Source organism: Crotalus tigris, unplaced genomic scaffold (genome assembly GCF_016545835.1).
Source record: "Crotalus tigris isolate CLP2741 ecotype Arizona unplaced genomic scaffold, ASM1654583v1 scf7180000024454.734221, whole genome shotgun sequence".
Taxonomy (NCBI): domain Eukaryota; kingdom Metazoa; phylum Chordata; class Lepidosauria; order Squamata; family Viperidae; genus Crotalus; species Crotalus tigris.
Window position 1 is genome coordinate 403501 of NW_024100623.1, and position 23757 is coordinate 427257.

The window sequence follows — 23757 nt, forward strand, 5'->3', positions numbered from 1 at the left end:
ATATGGTTTTTCTCCTAACTTTTGTCAAGACTTATTTATAATGCTTCTAAAACTGCATATATAATTATCAAAATCTTCAGGCACTTTTTAGGGTGAAATTTAAGTGTTTGAAGGGAGTACAGTATGTAGCATAGTCTCTTATTAGTGCTGTCTGCATGCATTCATTGTAATATATGGATGACCTTCATCCTTTGCAGTATGTCTGCATTGTAGGTCCCAGCATTTTTCATCATTGACTACATGGCTGGAGCTGCTGGGAGACATAATTCAACACTGCACATCCAGCACTGTCTCTGGGCATGCACAAACTGCCTTTTTTGCTGAGCGGAACAGAGTTTAACCCAGCATTTGCAATAAATGTTTTCACTTTGGGGTTAAAAGGACTTTAAAGAGAGACAGTTATTGTAGGGACACAGTACCTGAAAGCTTGGATAAATGGATTTTTTTTTTATTATGTGCCATTAAGTCTTAAAGACCATATAAATAGCCATTCTCTAAAATGATCTGAAGATCTTCAATCTGGCTCTTCAGGTCTTCCAACAGTGCATCCACTGCTGTTGCAATCAAATTCTTCCACTTTGCTGCTGGTCATCTTCTTTTTCCTTGTCTGAAAGAAGGCGAATATATGTGTCCTGGGATAATGTTGCAGGATCCAATCTGGGTCGTTTATCAAAACTAGTGGTTTTGTCTTCCAAGCTTTCAGACTCGTACTGGAACCCATCTTCAGGGAACTTCTCTCTAGCAGAGTGTGTGCTTTGCGCTGTTTTGTTGGTATTTACGTGGTGGTGTCATATATGGCTTTTTTAGATGTTGATTGGGGATGTTTTTTTTTTCCTTCCATCTTTCCTAGACTTCTCAAAATAGCTGGACACATGAGATAATTTGAGGCTGGTCATTTATGCTTGAAGTGAGAACTCTGGGTGGATTTGGATATGAATCTATTTATCTGTTAGGCTAGTTCAGTACAGTATGATGCCGGTGAAACTTTTCCAAGCAAATTTGACAGATGGTTGTCTGGTATGGGGATTGGTTGTCATAATGGGAAAAAGTATTAGCCTTCAGCTACAAGATCTCTGGGAGATTTCTTGTATGAGTAGACAACTTAAAAGTACCAATGGAAGATTCTCCACACCACACCCTCCCTTTACATTCGAGGTAAGCTTTGCTAAGAAAGAGAATGTACAGATAGTCGTCAACTTACAATAATTCTTTTACTGACCATTTGAAGTTACAACGGCAATGAAAAAAGTGACTTATGACTGTTTTTCAACTACGGTTGCAGCATCCCCGTGGATGTGATCACAATTTGGACTCATATTTATGATAGTTGCAGTGTCCCGGGGGTCATGTGATCACCTTTTGTAACCTGACAAAGTCAAAGTGGAAGCCAGATTCACTTAACAACTGTATTACTAACTTAACAACAGTGGCAAGAAAGATTGCAAAATGGTGCAAAACTCACTTAACAAATCTCTCGCTTTGCAAGGCAGGTTGGGCTCATTTGTCGTAAGTTGAGGACCTGTATTCATCTGTCCTTCTGCATTTGCACCCCTTAAATATCCACATGCTTGTTTCAAAAACAAATATGATACCATCTATATACCTCGGTGGATCTCCCCAACTTCCATGGGTTGGGTGAGGATTTGGGGAGAGTGCACACCTATAAGTAATGATAGGAGAGAAAAGAATGGACAATCATTTGTTCCTGGATGGTGTAAATTCTCCTGCCATGAGCAGGGGGTTGGACCAGAAGACCTCCATGGTCCCTTCCAGCCTTATGATTTTATGATCCCCCCCCCCCCGCTGCAACCCTCTTGAAAACACACAATAATTAAGTAAAACATTGTGCTATTAATAGCAATAGATCTTCAGAGAAATATAGGTCCTGGAATTTGAGACCTCACAAAGCCCAAGGCCAGCACATCGATGACAGAAACAATAATCAGTTCTAAAAGCATTACTAGCTCCTCAGGCTTTACAGGGAAAGCTAACGGTCGCAAGAGCAAGAAAGAAATCCGCCGCCGGGCGCAGCCTCTCCTACGGCGCTTCGCTGGGCGTTGGCCGCGCCTTGCGTTGCGCGGCTGGTGGGCGGCGCTGTTCCACCGCTCAGTCAGCTTCTGAGCGCGCGCCCGAGCAACAGTAGCAGCGGTTCGTTTTGCTCGCGAGGGAGGGCAGACGGGGCGCGTGCGGCAGGTGGTGTACAAACTGGAGGGTGTCTGTTCGCCGCCGGGCAATGCAAAGCCTGCGCACGCATCCTGCATCGTTACTAACCAGGTTTCCTAACTTTTTTTTTGCTTTCAGTTGTACCGGATATGGTTGCGGCGCCAACTTTCAGTCCAATCAAAATAAATGAGACCGTGTTAAGTTTTGCCCGAATAGCCAGGGGAGATTCTGACAGAGATCGCAGGTTTTGTTAAGCATGGTTTGTTTAAACATGGTGGGTGAAAAGAGATCGTGGGCTGTGTTTACATCAATAGGCGACTGTGGTAGTTAGCATTACCACAAGTTTAGGAATTAGCCTCTGTTATGAAAGGAAGAAAATTGCTGGTAATAACTGGCGAGGGAGGGGAGGAAAGGCTCAAGACTGAAGGAACGTATAAGTTAAGTCGATACAAAGAGAGGGAACAAGTTATTTTTTTCGAACTTGGGTCTTCTTGATTTTATGTTCTTATTACATGGGATCACCAGAAACCACCGTGAAATAACATCGTATCAGGCAGCATGGAGTGTATTCTAATAACCGCAGATCTCCCCACCATGGCTTAAAACCATAGCTCCAAGACATGAATCCTGTTCATTTGCAGTTATATATTACAATATATATAACTGATAGCAAAGTAGGTCATTTGACAGTTAACGTTGTAATAATTGTCAACATAAAAATTATAGTTCTGGGTTTGGATCCACTGTGATGCAAAAAATGTGGATCTCGATTTACTTTTTATGTGGGATGCATATGAAATCACAGTCAAATCATACATATATGAAAATAATAATCATAGATTGAAAGGGTTTTGGCAATGTAAATCTTCTACAGTTCACATCTAGAATTTATCAGAATAAGCCATCACAATTCTTGGAAGCAAAAATGTGCTGATGTAGAAGTCCCTTGGCATGAAATTCACAGGAAATCATAAATCATTAATTTTACTAATCAGTACATGGTAAACTAGTTTTTTTGAGATTCAAAAATATGTGGATAGGACCAGATCTACCCAAATTTTTTGTACTATACTGAAGACAGAAATCTCCAGATCTGTGATTTTGATGGCTAGTTATGGGCAAAAGACTGGGATTCTATGTTTTGGCAGTGATTTCAGCTGGATCTTGAGTAAAAATCATGTAGATTAGTGCCTTGGATCTAGGCTTTTTTGCATCACAATAGGATCAAAAACGTGTAATGGTTCATTACACACAAACCATTCAGTGACTTGGCAATATATTTATGTAGATTCTGTCTAAAACCCATGTAAAATAAAGCTTGGAGCCCCATTTTTCCATCATGCTTTGACCAAAAAATATCAGATTACAATAGATCACTGAATGCAGACTGAAATGCTGCGATCTGATGATTGGATAAGAATCCTGTGAAAAAAGCCCTGTGAAATTAAGAGGATCAAACCCCAGATCCATATTTTGAACCAATATGGAACTATGATTGCAATGACTAATTGTGTGCAGACAGATATGATCTGTGATTTAACAGGTTTCATGTGGATCTCATGTAAACATGATATCAAGATGATCCATGCCTTATATCCATGCTTTTGTACCAGTGCAGAACTAAAAGCTGTTAGATCCGTGATTGTTAAGGTGGGCTGTGGGCTAACAGTTATCTATCAAATAGATATTTGGTAGTGATTTTATAAATGTTTTATGTAAATGTTCTGTAAAATTACTATCAAACAAATAGTGATTTTATAAGTCTGTAAACTTTCTGTAAAATTAGGATATGCTTTTGATGTCAAGAATGGACTTGTATCCTTTTTATCTAGAAATTTATTTATTTATTTGGAAAATGTATATTGCTGCCTACTCGCAAACGGTGACTCAAGGCATTTTACAGGAAATAAAAACACAATATAAAAGAAATTAAAAAATAAAATAATAACAAAATAATAACCCCCAACCCACACCCATCCTGGCGACAACACACATTCATACCAGCCATTTAATGGGTTCCATCCAACTCTGGGTTCCCTAGGCCTGCTGGCAGAATCACAGCTTCAGGGCCTTCTGAAAGAGTGTTAGAATGGAGGCCAGGCTAATTTCCACAGGATTGATGTTCCAGAGAGAGGGAGGCACCATGGAGAAGGCCCTTCTTTTGAGTCCCCCAGATGTATTTTCTTAGGGGATGAGATCTGCAACATTCCTTGTCTCCCTGCTCTAGTAGAGTGCATTGCAATAGTCAAGATGGGAGCTGACTAGAAATGCAGTTACTGTAGAAGTCTGGTAAATGCATAAATATCTGGTAAATGCATAAATGTTTTCCAATATATGCTTTTATTCTACATGCAAAAAGTTGGTAAATTTGTTTGAAGACACTACCTTTAGTGTCTTAATGGCTTAATTTTTTCATACAGCGATGGCTCAATGGCCTTGAATTAGAGATGAGTGCCCCCTGTAATCAGCAACGACTAGAGGAGTAAAATCCACAGGGATTCCTTTACCTTTACTACCTTTATAGTTCATGAGGGAAAAAAAGAATATTCTCTTTCACGCAAATTATGGATGTGCAGAATTATTATGTGTGTTTATTTTAAGATTCATAAGCTTAGGAAATAGAATTTCCAAATGTCCACAAAACCCTGCATTGAGAATGCATAAAATGGATGGTACTGTAAGGATATGTGGGAATCATCTTGGGAAACATAAAAAAGAGCCACAGATTAGAGAATGATCAGATAAGAGGCAATTGTGTTTGCAGAAGAAATGAAGGCATGATTAGCATCTCAGAAGCGACCCTTCCTAGACTGTATAGGAGAGGAGGGAGGGATGTACATTCATATCTGTATGATACTGTTAATGTAACCTTAAAATAAAGTAGAGTTAGTACTTCTGGATATGTTTCTTGTCTGCACTGCCTCACAAAGCTGACATACCTAATTCATAAATGTTGGTGGAAGACGAAATGCTTTTAGCAAATGAATAATGACAGTGTCTGAAAATTAAAAGTCACACCACAATCACACAATCTCTGCAAAATGCATTCAAGATTGATACAGAGATGGTTGTGTCACATATTCTTGCTGTTACCACCCATTTTTCTAGATTAAGGAACAGCCCCCATACCAGCTTATGAGAGAGAGAAGTTCCTGTTTGCCTATTAATAATAACTATGATGGTTATTATGGCAACAGCAGGAGTTTTGTTTGAAACTGCATATACCGCTAGTCCTCAACTTAAGACCACAATTGAACCCTAAATTTTGGTTGTTAAGTGAGACATTTAAGTGAGTTTTGCCCCATTTTATGACCTTTATTGCCACTGTTAAGTTCAGTTGATAAGTTAGTTACCCCGTTATTAAGTGAATCCAGTTTCCCCATTGACTTTGCTTGTCAGAAGGTCACAAAAGGTGATCACATGACCCTTTCTTGATCCGTTGTTTTGATGACACTAAGTGAATAATCTTATCTTGTTATTGACTGCATTAAAGTGGGGCATTCCAAAGGGAGATCTTTGTTCAGCAGGTGCGCAGATGAGAGAATTTCAGCAACTTGCACTCAAAATTTAGAATTCAACTTGACTCTTGATTCTTGCATTTTGCAGTTTTATCAATAACGGAAATAATTTGCCATTGCATTTTTCCGGGAATGTTTTGGCTTCCCATTCTAGCCAACATCTCTAGGAATTCTTAGATGGTCTACTATCCCTGTATCAACCAGCGCCAATGCCACACCAGTATATTTAGGTAGGGACTATCCTAATTCACAAATTAAAGTAATAAAAAAGGATGTAATCTGGCAAGATTACCAAATATCACACAAGATTTTATCAATGCAGCATTATTTGCATGTGATTTCTAGAGGAGATCATCCAAATACCATGAGATTTAGTGGTTTCTGGTTCATTATACAAAATTATGCAGTAATGCCTAAGCCCCGAAAAGACAACTAAACTCAGCAACTGGGTTACAGACAATTCTTCCACTGCTATAGCATCAACTCCATTTTACAGGCAATCCTTGTCTTTCCACCATAATTGAGCCTGGTGGTCATTAAGTGGATCATCACGTGACCATGACAATTTTATAATCCTTTTTACGGTATTTGTTAAGCAAATGCCATAGTTGTTAAATGAATGCCATGGAAACAGCAAAGCTGTTCTCCCCAATGGGTGGGGTTTTTTTTTGCCAGAAAGTGGAAGTAAACACCATAAGCTGGCAAAAAAGCTGAAAACTAAGGTCGTGACCCTGGGATGTTGCCAACAGCTATAAATGTGATCCAGTTTCCAAGCACCCAAAATGCAATATGACATGCATTTATGGAGTGCACTGAAGCACGGTATGATAAATGAACATTTCTAAGGATTCATTCATTCACTGATGGTTATCGCTGATCAATAAAACACTTCAGAACCTTAATGTTAGAGAGATGTGTGTCCTTGTATTTCTGCCACTTTGGTGGAGGGCCTGAACTACTTGTACTTTTGAAAAGGTTTAGTGAATAATCCTTGAGAAATGTAAAAGTTTGCAGCACAAGCTCAGGAAGCTAACTTTTTTCTTTTCCCCCATCCTTAAATTGGTTTAAGATAGGGAAAACTAGCAAAAATGGCTATCTATTGCCACTCAGTGTCCCAATGTTGTATTACATGCATTTGTTTTTGCTGGCTCAAGAGATATCTCATTTATATATAGATATATATCAAAGCAGCTGTGGGAGATTAATCCTGTTTTGGTCCTTAACCGTATCTTTTTCCTGTTCTGCAGCTGGATTAATTAGACCTAGCAAATCAAGCAAAATTGAATTTGAGTAGTTGATTCAGCTCAGGAAATATATTTATTTTGGCTTGTAGAATACTTAGTCTTGAGCAACTTACATTCCTACTTTTCTAAAAAGGTTAGAGTCATAAATAAAATAAACAGCAGTAATTTTCTTTCACCATACTTCACCAAGGAACTACAACTCAATACTCACATAAGCTGTCATTGTGTTTTACTGCAGGAGGGGATCCAATCACATCAGTTGCCCTAGGCCAGGGGTGTCAAACTGCCGGCCTGGATGCATCACATGGAAGCCGTACCCACCCCATTGCTGGCAATGGCAAAACAGTCCCGATATGTTGCGCGACATCACGTGACGTCGTGAATTTTACATGTCTGCCCTAGGCTTTCTAGAATAACTGTCTTGATGGATTTCCTAAGTCCCAATAAGGTTGGTTTGATCTCAGCTGAATTAATATTCCAAAAAGGAAGCAGCAACAAAGAAAGCCCACCCTTGTGCTTCATGATGGTCACACTCCCTCAAACAGACATAGACAATTCATTCAGTTTGACTATTGGTTGTTCAGTTTCACATTTCTGAATCAATTTGAATTATCCTGGTCTCACCCAGCAATATTTGCAGCAAACTGCAATGATATCAAAATGACCCATGAAGAATGACATAATCATGTAAATATTGCAATTATGTTTTTTTGTCAGTATATCTATACAAACATGTAAATTGCAGCACATGCAGGACTAAAAAATTTAAATCTTTGTTATCTTATTGCTGAGTGTGGTATCAAAAGCTGAATGTGACCCTTGCCTCCCACTGGTGTATCTCCAATGTACTAAATATTAAGGACCCATTTCTGCAGAGGCAATCTGGTAAGGACCATATGCCAAGTATGTATTATTTGGTTTATTTGACTGATTTCTATAACCTCTCACCTCAAATAGTGACTTTGGGCAATGTATATCGGAAAACATCATGTCATGAACTGAATTAGAAACTTGTAGATAATTACCTTTTCTCTCTTTTTCTCTCCCTTGTTCTTTTTTCCCTCTTTTTCTACTCTTAGAACCACCACAGGATGCTAGGATCCCACTTACTTGCTATAAACCTCTGCAATGACTCCAGAAGGGGAAGCAAGGGGTCCTTCCAAGAAACCCAATAAAATGAGAATCAGGAAAGGATGTGCTAAACCCCCTGAGCACTGCAAATCATTTCATTGAAGCTTAAGGTAACCTCCCCATCACATCCTCCAGTATTAAATGTTCGCACTTTATTACCTGACCTTTAGGAATGAAGAACACTTCTGGTAGAAGTCTACAATAGGGCTTTGTTGTTGTTGTTAGTTGTGAAGTCGTGTCTGACCCATTGCGACCCCATGGACAATGTTCCTCCAGGCCTTCCTGTCCTCTACCATCTTCTGGAGTCCATTTAAGCTCACGCCTACTGCTTCAGTGACTCCATCCAGCCACCTCATTCTCTGTTGTCCTCTTCTTCTATTGCCCTCAATCTTTCCCAGCATTAGGCTCTTCTCCAGTGAGTCCTTCCTTCTCATTAGGTGGCCAAAGTACTTGAGTTTCAGCTTCAGGATCTGGCCTTCTAAAGAGCAGTCAGGGTTGATCTCCTCTAGGACTGACTGGTTTGATCCAGGGGACTCGCAAGAGTCTTCTCCAGCACCATAGTTCAAATGCCTCAATTCTTTTGCGTTCAGCCTTTCTTATGGTCCAACTTTCACAGCCATGCATTGCAACTGGGAAAACCATGGCCTTGACTATAAGTACTTTTGTTGGCAGGGTGATGTCTTTGCTTTTTATTATGCTGTCTAGATTTGCCATAGCTTTTCTCCCCAGGATCAAGTGTCTTTTAATTTCTTGGCTGCAGTCCCCCTCTGTGGTGATCTTGGAGCCCAGGAAGATAAAATCTGTCACTACCTCCATCTCTTCCCCATCTATTTTCCAGGAATTGAGAGGGCTGGATGCCATGATCTTGGTTTTCTTAATGTTGAGTTTCAAGCCAACTTTTCCACTCTCCTTCTTCACTCGCATCAAGAGGCTCTTTAGTTCCTCTTCACTTTCTGCCATTAGAGTGGTATCATCTGCATATCTTAGGTTGTTGATATTTCTCCTGGCAATCTTAATTCCAACTTTTGATTCATCTAGTCCTGCCTTTCTCATGATATGCTCTACATATAAGTTAAATAGGCAGGGCAACAGAATACAGCCTTGCCAGACTCCTTTCCCAATTTTGAACCAATCAGTAGTTCCATGTCCAGTTCTCACTGTTGCTTCTTGACCCGCATATAGGTTTCTCAAGAGACAAATAAGATGGTCTGGTATTCCCATCTCTTTATGAACTTGCCACAATTTGTTGTGATCTCCACAATCAAAGGCTTTAGCATAGTCAAGCAGAAGTAGATGTTTTTCTGGAACTCCCTAGCTTTCTCCATGATCCAGCATATGTTGGCAATTTGATCTCTAGTTCCTCTGCCTCTTCGAAATCCTGCCTGTACTTCTGGAAGTTTTCGATCGATCCACATACTGCTGGAGTCTAGCTTGTAGGATTTTAAGCATAACTTTACTTGCATGTGAAATGAGTGCAATGGTGCGATGGTTTGAACATTCTTTGGCATTGCCTTTCTTTGGAACTGGAATGTAAACTGACCTTTTCCAATCCTGTGGGCACTGTTGAGTTTTCCAAATTTGCTGACAAATTGAGTGTAGCACTTTTACTGCATCGTCTTTTAAGATTTTGAATAGCTTAGCTGGAATACTGTCACCTCCACTAGCTTTGTTGATGCTCAGATTTCCTAAAGTCCATTTCACTTCACATTCTAGGATATCTGGCTCGAGGTCAGTGACCACCCCATCGTGGTTATCACGGACACTAAGCTCGTTCTTATATAATTCTTCTGTGTAATTTTGCCACCTCTTCTTAATCTCTTCTGCCTCTGTTAGGTTCCTGCCATTTTGGTCCTTTATCATGCCCATCTTTGCATGAAACGTTCCCTTCATATCTCCAATTTTCTTGAAAAGATCTCTGGTTTTCATTATTCTTTTCTCTTCTGTTTCTTTGCACTGTTCATTTAAGAGGGCATTCTTATCTCTTCTAGCTATTCAATTGGGTGTATCTTTCTAGCATAGTCTATTTGGCTCCTAGAAACTTGATTGCCAGAATCACCTTGGGATAAAAAGCCAGTTCAGAAAGAGTCATGAGAATCTTCCAGAGAAGAGATGGCTCCCTTCTGAATTTTTTCTAGATTAAGAGTTTCCTCTTGAGCTCCTTAGCCCCAGTTTTCCCTTGCTTGATCGTTTCCCGCCATACCTCATGTAGATAAGCCATAGACAGTGAGTCCTAGACAAAACAGACTAATGTATTCTTGTCAGGTTTGAATTGACTGATTTTTTTCCTCCTGCCTTTTTAGTTATTAACAAGCAGAAATAAAAACAGTGCAGTAGTGATAATACAAAACACAAAAATATGTATGCAATAGTAATAAATCGAAACTCTTAGAAGTCTACGCATACTTGTAATATGCATCTAACATATCAATGATTATAAACAGTGATTTAATATTCTTTCATTTCTACAGTATAAAGATATTTTAAACAATCAAACAACAAGAAGTATTTTAAATGTGCTCCTGAAAATTCAAAATATTTTCTTTCCATCTTCATAGAATAAATCTCTTAGTTGTTTCTCAGACTTGATAGAGGCAAAAATCTTCATAGAATGTCAGATCCCATATTTTTGAGTATAGTTCAACATATTTACATTTTTAAATATTTTCCACCAAATCCTATCTGCATATAGGATAATTGATTATGTGAGTCAAAGACCTGTCAAATTTCTCGCAAGATGAACCCTAAAAATCTGATATCCATCCTTAAATATTCTTTGGAGAATCCTATAAAATGAAACAATTTTTTCTAAAGAATTCATCCCTAAGTCACAAGAAATATATTTAATATTTCTTAAAATTTTGGGACCATTGATTTTTCATGACTGGATATTCCAGAACCTTATTCTATTGGTTCATCATATCCATAACCTTCATCATATTATTTTACTTTTGGATAAAATTTAATGGTAATGATCATTCATTCATTCAATTTTTATAACTGCCCAACTCAACCAAGTGACTTTGGGCAGCTTATAATTCTAAAACTATTCCATACTTCTAACAACATAGTGCTAAAAGATGAAGTTAGGTCAGCCCTCCACTCATTACCATTTCACAAAGCTAAAGGAATTGTGGAATAATCATATAAATATGGCAAGCAAAAGAAGAACAATTGTAAAGGTTCGAATTAACAATGCAGCAAATCTGGCATGGTGTTAAGACAGCAGGGCCAGGGGTGGCTACTGCTGAGCAGTGGAGAGTGTACAGGTGACCAGCAACATGCAGTGCAAACATGGAAGAGCTAAGGGTGTCTGCTGTGGTGTGGGGAAGAGTGGAGACCCCGAGTGACTGGGGAGACAGGCTGTGGTCAATCTGAGGTGACTGAATTAATTATGCCAATCTAGTACCATACAGCTAATAATAATTATTATTAAAATATGAATTGCCATTTTATTTTATTTATCCAATTTATATAGCTGCCCATCTCATATTTACATGATTCATTTGGTTTTCTTTGCAAAATTCTTAAATGTATTTTGAGGGAAACAAAGTATTTTGTGGATTAATTAAATGCTTGTGGTGATTCAGTTTCTATGCAATGGGTAATCTTCTAAAAGCACAGGCAGTAATGACTCAAATCTTTGGATATTGCTGGCCATGAAACATTGTGGAGATAGCTTGGTAGAAATTACCACATCTATCTTAGGCTTCTAGTTCAGTGGTTCTCAACCTGTGGTCGGGACCCCATTTGGGGTCGAACGACCATTTCATGGGGGTCGCCAAACAAGGCTGTCTGCCATTTTTTCCCCCTTTTCTTTGGCCACGCCCCTGGCACCCAGTGATGTATAAGTGGTTGGGGGTCACCACAACAGGGGGAACTGTATTATGGGGTCGCGGCATTAGAAAGGTTGAGAACCACTGTTCTAGTTGTAATCAATTCCTTTTCAGAAAAGTTGTTATGGTTGGGGTGATTCCCATCTCCTAACCTGTACTGGAAGAATTATGGAAGGAAACACAGAGTGATACAAAGTTCTAAATTTGCCTCTAAATTAATTCCTTGTAGAATAATTTAAAAGTCAGAATGGGACTTACATAATGACTGAATTCATACATATACTAAATGAAAGCCAGTTTGGTCTAGTGCAAGGGTGTCAAACTGCCGGCCCGCGGGCCGGACATGTCACGCAGAAGCCTCGCCCACCCCATTGCAATGGCAAAACAGTCCCGATACATTGCGCAACGTCACATGATATAGCGAGTTTGACATGTCTGGTCTAGTGGTTAAGACATCAGGCTATAGAAACTGACAGATTGTGACTTCTAGTCCCACTTTAGGCATGAAAGTAGGCTGGATGACTGGGCCACTCATTTCCTCTCAGACTGATTCACCTTATAGGATTGTTGTGGGAAAAATAGGAGGAGGAAGCAGTATTAGGTATGTTCAGCGCCTTGAGTATATTTATAAAAATAATAAAGACAGGATAAAATTAAAATGAAAATATCAATCCCAATTATCAAAATATAATTGCTGCTTCAAATGACATTTATATCATATAGCACATATAACATATTGTATTTAATAAATAAACCATATTATGACTTTATCTAATAATCTGGTTTACACATCATTCTAACACAGTGGCTGTACTACAAAAGACCAACTATGTTTTAGCCTAGATTAGCAAGTTGTAGTCACCAGAATATGTTGCAAAAGACTCTGGAAATATACCTCTGTTCTGAGATGGTTGATTTAAAGTCCATCAGAGTATGTCCTTGGATCAAAAAAACTTATCTTTATGAATCTTCCAATTCCAGGATTGCAAAACTCCAGGTAATTTAGGATGATGCAAAGTGCTGCAGAAATCTCTTAATCGTTGCTCCCATATAGTGGTCATCTGCAGTTTAAATCTGAAACCCCTACAGTATATAAGACAGTGGAATTATGGCTGTAGAATTATACCGCATGCTTTTTTTTTCCAGTCACAACAGTGTGTGTCTCTCTCTCTGTGTGTATGAATAATAGAACTCTCAGTCCTGTTTTGTATACAACAATCAAAAAAGAAAATAACTACAAGAGCAAAATTGTGCTACCCTGTTTCTCTTTATACAGATCCAACAAGCAAGAAAAAAGGGAGAGATTTATATATTTGAATGAGTACTACTACAAGATACAAAAATGTGGCTAATGAGTCAGAAATGTACTTTTGTTTACTTTCTTTTAACTTAGTCTTGATATCAGTGCACAGATTTTGGTACATCTACTTTATTAGACTATGTATTTTCCAACTCCATTTTCATTTACAACTTCATATTGTTATGTAGTTGCTGTGGGCAAAGAGGAAGGCTTTCATAGGGGTTAACGTAACACTGTGCTTTGCAAATGTGCAGAATAACTCACATATATCTTTTTTTTTATTGAAAATTTTTATTTTTTAAAACATACAATCATTTATAAAAATACAATAAAATTTTAAAATAGAGAACCCCCCCCCTTACCCTCCCTCCCACCCCCACCCCCCCTCCCTTCACTTCCCAGAGCAGAATACAGGGTTAAGAAAAAAAAAGAAAAAGAAAATTATAATAATTAAAAAAAAGAAAAAAAAAGAGAAAGAAAAAAAAATATCATAATTAACCTTTAACTCCATAACTTATAAAACAATTCTCTATAATATTTGATATTCATTCATAAAATAAATAAAACTTTTTAATTCCATATTTTTTCTGAATATAATCTATCCACCTTCCCCATACAGTAATATATCTTTCTTGTGTATGATCCTTTAAATAAGCAGAAATTTTTGCCATTTCTGCAAAACTAGATACTTTAAATATCCATTCTTCTAAAGTAGGCAAAGAATCTTTCTTCCAATATAGACCTACTAGTAACCTTGCTGCAGTTAATAAATTCAACATCAAAGTAGTTTCTTTTTCATTTAAGTCAACAAAAATACCAAGTAAAAATAGTTGAGGAGTAAACTTTATCTTCTTTCTAAAAATCTTTTGAATGTTCCACCAAATCATAATCCAAAAAGCCTTTACTTTTTTACAATTCCACCAAATATGAAAGTATGTCGCATCATTATTGCCACATCTCCAACATTTGGGCTGTATGTTGGAATACATACAAGATAATTTTTTAGGATCTAAATGCCATCTATAAAACATTTTATAAAAATTTTCTCTCAAATTTTGAGCTTGTATAAATTTAACATTTCTTATCCAAATTATCTCCCATAAATCCAATGAGATCGGCTCCTGTATATTCTGAGCCCATTAACTCACATATATCTTAGTAGTTCTGTACTACTACATATATGTGAGTATTAATCATTTGGATACTGTTGACATCTATGTTCATAATTTTTATTCCTGCTGTTATACAGTTAATGTTAACCAGTATGATGGCAATTCGGAAATAAACCTCCATTAAGTTAAAATGGCAGAGGCTCGCAGATAAGGAACTGTTATCATACACATTAGAAAACTACAATATTACATTACTTTTCAACATAATTGCCATTCAAATTGAGGCACTTGTCATAATATCTTACAAAGTTTGAAATTCCTTCTGCAAAAAATCTCCCGTCTGGGAATGAAGCCACCCTGTAACAGCATCGTGAAGTGCATTGTCATCATTGAAGTGGTATGACGCAAGCCACTGCTTCATTTAAAAAAATGGTTCATCTTCAGTTGATCTAGCGGACAAGTTAATTGCAACAAGACCTTCTCCTTCCACTCCTCACTGCCTTCAGAACTAATGCGCACAGCGCCATAGGATGGGCATCACTATCCCCGCCTATTTTTCACACTTGCTCAAACGGAGGTTTGTTTCCGAATTGCCCTCATACACTGGTTTTAATAAAGCTACATGTCAACTCCATTCTTGGTCTTTAATTTTTTTAAAATAATTGAATAATTGAAAGCTACTATTCTGTAGGCGTAAAATGTTCATTAATTAGAGAGAACTGATAGGCTATGCCTATCAAGCTATGCAGCCGATACATTACCTTGAATCAATAACTTCGTTTTGTCTTACTGTATGTACAATGTCTTCCAGGTTTGTGTTGTGCAGAAGATCTGGTTTCCAGATCTGGATTACAAAGATGTGGATGATGACTAGAGCAGAAGAGTGGTATAGAAAAATCTACCTTTTTGTTGCCATTTGGCAATCTCAGAGTTTTGAAGATGATATCTGATAGGAATATATGGAGTAAAACAGGAACCATGCCAGCCACTGTGAAAAATAAAAATTTGGCAACAAAGTACTTGTTGCTAATATCCACAAGAGGGCAGCAGTATGTTTTGTAAAAAAAAAATTAAGTGCATGCCTCTGTAGAAAAATTAATTTAGTATCAACTGATGGCATTATGTATGCAATTAAGATTACTCTTACTTGTCTGACCTTTGGGGTATAAACTATATCTTGATATTCTTTTAAGATCCTGACATATAAACCTACACACAAACACACATTTGCCTTAAAATGCTTCATTGTTTAAATATTACAGTTTAAAAAAGAAACATTATAATTTGTAGTCTTAATCTATAGTATTTTTTTATTGATGGGGAGAAAATAAAAGCATGAAATGCAGATTTGTTTCTAAACATTTCATTTATACGTCCTCCTTTGACAAGGTCATTCGTTTCAGCCTTGAGGCATGAAACACATATTGACAAGAGCATTAGCTGTCCTGTGTACAACTATAATTACAAATGATATCTGTAACTGATGACAACATTAACAAGATCTGCGAAGATAGGATAAATTGTCACATATTATAAATTTGCATTGTTGTGAGAATGTCTGGTTAAATGTGTGGAATTAATGCATCATTTAATGTTGTCAGTCTAACAATTGCTTCACATTTTGTATCCAAAGCAATGAACAATTCACCAGGCATCTTTGGAAACACACATAAACACACACATACACATGTAAGCCCCAGACTTGCTTCCAACTCTTGCTAACACAATATGCTTGCATTGCCATTAATTGCATTTCTCTTATCTCAGGCCTTCTTGACAATGTCTTGAATGGTTCCCTGTTTTTATCTTGCCTTTGCAAATGTTGTTTAGCTTCCAAGTAAACACATCTAATATAGCTATATAAAACAGATAATAACAGGTGACTGTTCTAAACATTCAATGTATTCTGGCTTTGCTATAGTAATTTGGTGGTTTTATTCTGTGGGAAAACAACAATATAAAAGACATCCTTTTTAAGTTTGAAAGCAAACAAAAGTGAGATACTTTTAAAGGGTCTCATGGCAGAAATTTGCAGTAACAATTTGCTCATTTTATGTTTTATTCAACCTGAGTAACTATAGTTCAGTTCTTTCTACCAGATTTATTATTATTTGTTAAAAATATTTATTTATCTTACCTATCTTCACTACAGTGTTAGATTCAAGACATGATTTGTAGCTGAATAAAGGGGAATTGAAATTATCACTGAAATAACAGTGATATAATAAACAAGGATCACTCTCTTTGTAACATACACCTACAGACAAACACCTGTTGATTCTCTAAGGGTGCCATGCCAGAATACATTTCTTCGAGGCTTGTTGACTAAATAAGCTGTTTATGTAACAGAAGTGGAAGAAAAGAATGTTTACTGGCACAACTGTTATACTTTTAAAAATATTTCTTCTGGATAATGCCATTGTTTTCAAAAGGTTTGCTTCAAAAGACCCTTAAGGATGCAGAAAGAATGTAGTTTCATTGGAAGTGTCACACCTAAAATTAGCAAAATAGCTAGTGATCGCTTACCAAAATTGCTGTGATCTAAAATTATAATTATCATCTAAGATACATGGATGTTGAAACAGGAAAAAATCATTGCTGTAGAATGACACGATTAAGTATCAATTAAAAAAATAACAGGCTCCAGTTATCAAAAGAGAGTTGGGTATCACTAGATTTATGGAAAGTAGAATTATGAAAAAATGATTGGCAAGATAAAAGTGCGAATGCAGGAAAAAGTTATATGTACTGAGTTCTTGTCAGACGTCTGATTATAAGAGATTAATCCAATGAACAAAACTAATTGCAAAACAGTACTGTTCAAATAAAACCTTACACATCAAAATTTGATAAATGATTCTGATTAAATCAGTATGATACCTAAGTGTTTTTTTTTTTTTTAAGATAATGAGACTGGCCCCATTGGAATATAACTGAATTGAGAAATAGAAATATTTCACTAGAAGAGACATCTACACCTTTCAAGGTGAAGAATTAAGGTCTGATCATTTAGAGTCTGTAGTTTCTGTTGGGTCAAGAGCTATCCCACGCTTTCTACATCACATGGAGACCTGCCCTTTCAGATATGCAGTTAGTCCTTGTTTATCTGCCTTGTGCAAGAACCATTTAAAGTGACAACAGTGCTAAAAAAATAACTGCAATGAATCCTTGTATTTATGACTGTTGCAACATGATCACCACTTGTTTCACAATGGACTTATGACAAGCAGAATTAATAGAGAAGGTGGAGGTAAAATTAGAAGTTACGGTCATGTGATATTTTACTTAGTAACCATGGTGCTTTGCTTAATGACTTTTAAAAGCTTCCCTGCCCTACCCTTGTTCCTTCCTTCCTTCCTTCCTTCCTTCCTTCCTTCCTTCCTTCCTTCCTTCCTTCCTTCCTTCCTTCCTTCCTTCCTTTTCAATTATTGAATAAATTTAGAGAGAACTATGCATTTCCATTAGCCAACCAAACATTCATTATGTACCTTCAGATTGTAGTAACAACTAATGTTGTGAGACTGGGAAATGAAGCCCATATGTAAGGAGAAAGTTAGTATCGCCACCTCTTACTGTCATTGTCCTATTCCAGTGATGGTGAACCTTTTAGAGACCGAGTGCCCAAAAACTGGCCCTGCCCTGCCCCCAACCTGCCCCCAACCCGCCTGCCCACAGGGCCACTCACCACCTCCAGGGCCCGCCACAGATTGCCCAGGCAGCCCAGCAGCGCCATGGCGGCCATGCCTTCTGCCCGCAGCATCAATCACGTGATGGGGTGTGAGGGCAGAGTCTTGTCTACGCTGCCTGGCTGTCATGTCCTTGGCTGTACTGCTCCGCATGGGCCACGCTCCGGGGCGACTCTCCTCCAGGGGGGCTGCTGGTGAGGGGGTCATGGGGGGAGGCAAGGCTGGGGCAACGGCATGTGTGCCCACAGAGAGGGCTTCAAGTGCCGCCTCTGGCACCTGTGCCATAGCTTCACCACCACTGTCCTATAAGTCTCATAACAATTCCTATCCTTCTAGTCCTTTCCTGCCACATAAACGTATCTCAATACATTCTACCACCCAAATCAATACATAGTAGCTCAATAAAGTAAAATCTACTATCATTTTGCTTCCATGCTTATTGATTTCACTTAAGTAATCTGTCACATACAAATAATTTATTACAAAATAACTTATCAATTAAGCAATTATTTTTTCAAATCAATAATAACATTGTATACATCCCAAGCTCCCTCCTAATCAATTTAAAACTTCTGCTTTGATATATTTCCCACAATAGACGATTAAGAAATCCCAATAAAATGGCTATCCTGGCAAACCGTTTTTTAAAGCAGTCCCATTTTCAAATTAATAGGCTATTCATGGTGACTACAGGTAGTCTGGCCTCACAGAGGTGTCTTTCCTGGGGCAACTGACTCTTGCTGGCTTGTTCAAAACCACACAATACCCCAGAGAAATAATTGGGCCTCCAGAAGAGTGGCCACTTAACCAGTTTTTGTACTTCTTCTGATCTGACCTACACTCAGTGAAAATTCTGATTAATTAACATGCTCTTTTATGCTGCAGAAATGGCAAATGATCAGTGGCCTCCTTTGATGCAGCCACACAGGTGGAAACTGCCATCCCATGACCTAAATTATGTGGCTTTCAGCCTAATTGAAAAACATTCCCTTTTTATTTATTCTGACAGCAGTCTATTAGCAGTTGACGGGGAAGAAAGGAAAAGCAAGGAGAGAAGGAAGAGGAGAAAGAGAAGGACTAGCAAGGCCTGGTCACTTTTGGCTTTAGTTTTGCCATCAGCAATGTGTGAAGCTTGGCAGCTTCGGAAACATTTTAGGAAGATCTGGCTCTTCAAAGAAGGCTCTAAGGCTGGGAAAGATGGATGGAAAGTGAAGAAGATGAGCAGCAACCACGTTACAATGGCAATAGGTGTACAGTATGCTTGGAATATCTGAAAGAGCAGGTTAAGAAGAGATCTCATCATGGAGAAAATCTATGTGGTTGCTAAGAGTCAGCAGCAACTTGATGGCACATTTATTTTATTTGTTTATTTTATTTATGAGACTTATATACCACTTTAAGTGCAAGCACTCTCTAAGTGGTGTACACCAGTAAGCAATGTATATATATATTTACATTGCCCCCAACAATCTGGGTCCTCATTTTAACTACCCCAGAAGGATGGGAGGCTGAGTCAACCTTGAGCCGGTGAGATTTGAACTGCTGACTTGCTGAACACAGTCAGCTAAAGTGGCCTGCAGTACTGCACTCTAACTGTTGCGCCACCTCGGCTCATAATCAGTCAAGACAAGGAATATAATCTGGCAAATGGCATTTTCCATTGCTGATTCATTATTTTAAGTGGTATTGTTTTTATAATGCCTTGCCTTATTACAATACTTGAAGTTTAGCATTGTAAGCTTTAACTTTGTACTACTGTCCTTCGAGGGTTTTTTCCACCACAAGTGGATGTGCACGTGTGTGTGATTTAAACAGCGCATAGTGAAACCATGAAAGCTCCAGGTCTGTCATGTCATTTGTACAAGCGTTTTCGCATTGAAGCTGTTGCTTAAAAGCTGTCAGAAGCTTTTGGAAATGCTATCTTTTTATGTGAACAGTCAGACTTCAAAGAAAAACACTCTTGATTTCTTTATGAAAGAAATGATAAAATAACAATTCCCCCCCCCCAAGCCAATGAATACAGGCACAATTCACGAGAGATAAAGCTTAAAAAGATTTATGTAAAGGGAAGGTCAAGTGGATCTAATGTTATTTTGGAATCAGATTGATGTTAAAGCTAGATGACTTGACCTTGCCTGGCAAATCATTTTTTAAAATAATAAGTTTCAAGATATTGCAAATAATTTGTTATTTCTTCCCTTTCTCCCCCCATGCTAGTTTATCTGATGACATGTGTACATAGAAAGATATGTTAGGTCTCAAGAAAATAATTTTTATTCTAAAAGAATACTTACTTGTGGTTTAGTTGTTCCTATAAGCTGCAAATTATTGGCAGGAAAATGATGGTTTGAAGAGCCTATTTATCCTAGCTGACTTGCATTTTCACTTACTCATCTGAGGAGCACTAACAACATCTCTACTTCAGACTTTTCAAAGGATTTATGTTTTCTAATTTCTCTTTTCAGATGTATGGGTTTAAACATCATAAAGCAGTATTAAAATTGTCTCTATAGCTGTTAAACAGTTGCTCTGTTGTTCATTAAGATCTCTTACTTGATATCATGAGATCTCTTGAAGTCAAATCTTTTTTTTAAAAAACATAGCTAATATTTGCAATTCTACAATAAAAAAACTAAACCAAATCAAAAAGAATTCTGGATTTAAAATATTCATGTCCAGCAAATATTCCTTTTTTTTAACATTAAACAACTATTAAAAATGTATATTGAGTAATCGACTTTACAACTGAATATTAATGAAACATGTCCATTTGCACACCCTTGTCAAATATAGATATATGTTTCCAGGCTAAGATAATCTTTAGGTCATGGGGTTTTTGTCATGCTATGATTAAGGATGTGGGCATCATTCTAAATTCATTTGTAAACATTCCATTTTATTGTAATGTTCTATGTGATGCTTTGCAAATTATTATTTCTGAAGTTTAAAAACTCTTCTTCCATAGCCAACTATTCCTAAAATATACAGTTCTACACAGTGTTCCATAATGCAGAAAATATTGCTTTAAACTTCCTTTAACCTCTAATATTTTTCCATAATATATGTTTATACCATATAGAGCTTTCCCAAATATACAGCTTAAGATATTTCACCAATATATAAGTATCAGCATAATCTTGTTAAATTTTGAGACAAGAACAACAAAGATAACCAAGTTCTATGTATTGGTGCTACAACAGCATCCATACTAGGGGATCACACAATTCCATCAGCTGTATTTGTTGTTAAATAAATGCCATCTAGATCAGAGATAAAGCCAACTTGGTGTAGTGGTTAAGGCATCAGACTAAAAACTGGGGGACTGTGAGTTCTAGTTCTATCTTAGTTACAAAGCCATCTGGGTGACCTTGCGCCAGTCACTTTCCCACTCAGTCCTAGGAGGTAAGGAAAAATCACTTCTGAAATTTACCAAAACAACTTCAGGAACTTTTCCAGGCCGCCACCAGGAACCAACTCTGACTCAAAACAACCAGCCTAAAATCAGGGATGGACAAGTGATAATCCATTACTTGCTTTTGACCCTTGAATCTGATTTTTTTTGAAGCTCCCAGGGCTCCTCTTCCAATTATACTGCTAGGTTTCAGGAGCAAAATCCCTGAGAGCCATTGCAACTCGTGCAGAGAACAAATCGTGCATATTCGCTTAGGTTTAGCATATCTCATCCCACCTCAAGTACATTCTGCCAATATTTCAAAAGCAAAAAAAAAAGCCTCATCCTCTTGGTGTGAAAGTGGCGTGTCACCCCTGCGTCTCTCAGTTACTTTTTTTTTTAAAGCAGTCATGACCACTGAAATACTATACACCTGTGAGCTAGATTTATTGTAACAAGCAGTGAGTCATTTATTTACTTGAAGGAGACACTTGGGAAATTTGAGTTCTCTGCTCTCTTAAGAATTTCCTATACCCCAGATGAAAACCTGACTTTTGTCTCCTTATATATGACAAGTAATAAATAAGCCATGCTTTCCACCCTTCTTCCCTTCCTCACTTGCAAGTCTTCCAATAAGCCAAATGGCTCCCTCAGGCCATCTTAACAGAACACACCAAAAGCTTCCAAAGATGTTACACCATCAGAGAAGGTTATATAGACCCTCTCAGGAGAACAAAAGAGAAGAGACGCTTTGAGTTGCCTGCCACAATGGGCTGACTTTTCCTGTCCAATTGCTTGTGGCCTGCCAAAAGCAGGAGAAGATAATTTAAATCATCAGTGAGTCTAACTTGCCATGTAAGTTATAACTGTGTTCTTTTCTCTGTGGTATAGATATATAAAGGTGATTATATTTTTATGACTTGATTCTAAGTATTCCAAGACCTGATGCTGTCTCCTCTAAAAGAAGCCTGCAAATCTCTTATTTATGTATCTGTTTCTTCCCTGTCATGCATTGTGCCCACAATACACAATACATAAAATGGCAGTGCATGAAAGAATAACTGGCTAAGTGCAGTTTCCTGGGGCTTCGTGCCATTTAATTTATTGTTACTATCATCTATTTATATAATATTTTCCAATATTTATTTCCTGTCTAAATCCTGCTGGCTTTTGGTGGATAACGACAAAATAAAAAGGTACAGTACAAAAAACAAAAACTTAACACTCGTAACAAGGCACAAAAAACAGCTAAGGACCAAAAGTATCCACCAGTAGATGGTTTTCACTTATTTACAAGTTGCAGTTAGAGTTAGGGTTGTATATATTTCTTGGGGGCCACCCTTGAGAATGCTTATTACCTGGTGCCCCAAAACCTTGCAAGGAAGGGAGGAACCCATCAGATATCCAGAGTAGACAGACAGATTTATCCTGGCAAGACTTTGCATGATTGCTTGATATATTCCAGTGCTGTGCATTAAAAAGTATTAACTATCAATCTGAATTGGGCTCATATTGATAACTGATGCAGCAACTTACAAATTGGTGCTTGTCGAGCCCAAAGAACCAAAGAATGACACACGAAGTTACTTCTGAGCAGTTCCTTTACTAATGCTTGCCTACAAACAGAATCTTGCCAGAATAAAGCTATTATCTGCAATAACTATAGATACACACACTGTGAATTGCTAGGGAGGGTCCAATCTTGCCCTTTTCCTGCCTACCAGACATTCCAAGTTCTTCTGTCTGTTTGCCCTCTGTTTGCCCTCCCTCCTGCAATTCCAGACTACATTCCACCACAGTGTTACACTAGCCTAATAGAATATTCCCACCACTAATCTAGCTGCATTTTCTTCACCAGCTATAGAATCTGGGTCATCTACAAAGACAGCCCCATATAGAGTGTAGTATAGTAGCCCAACCAAGTGGTGATCAAGGCATGTTGCTGTTACCTGGGAATTCTTGGTTTAAGTAAGAATGTAACTGGTTACTAGCTGGATTAAAACCTAGTTACAGCATTCACCTAATGCTTTAGGAGGATCCCCAAATCATGAACCATCTCCTTCAAAGAGGTGGGACTTTGTGGAGGACCTAGTAAATCTCACTGCAATATTTATTCTTGTTAAGATGCTTCAATAGATGACACTTAATAGCAGCACTGGCATATTAGCACTACCAAACCCATTTCCTAAAGCAGCTACCATCTGAGTTTTGTCTGTGGAAGATAACTAGATGGCAGTTAACAAGAAAAACCAGGGATCTCTTTGCCAAGATAAAACAGCTGTGCTTAAACTACCTTTCTCCAGCTTCATCCACCAAAGTGTGTTGACTACAATGCCCATCACTTCTTGTCAGTTGGGAATGATAGGAGTTATGGCTCAA

General features: G+C 37.8%; 1 protein-coding gene across 4 annotated transcripts in view; it reads left to right on the top strand.

Moving 5' to 3' along the window:
• Positions 1–23757, top strand: part of LOC120303066 — a 41017-nt gene that overhangs the window by 5695 nt on the left and 11565 nt on the right. The window contains exons 2-4 of one of the 4 annotated variants that reach the window (XR_005555339.1): positions 7164–7373; positions 8005–8166; positions 15113–15915. The gene's annotated coding sequence lies outside the window, so the exon portion shown is untranslated. Of the gene's footprint in view, positions 1–2201; positions 2438–7163; positions 7374–8004; positions 8167–15112; positions 15916–23757 lie in introns of those variants that run through there. The other 3 variants (XM_039332205.1, XM_039332204.1, XM_039332203.1) reach the window with 3 other exon arrangements.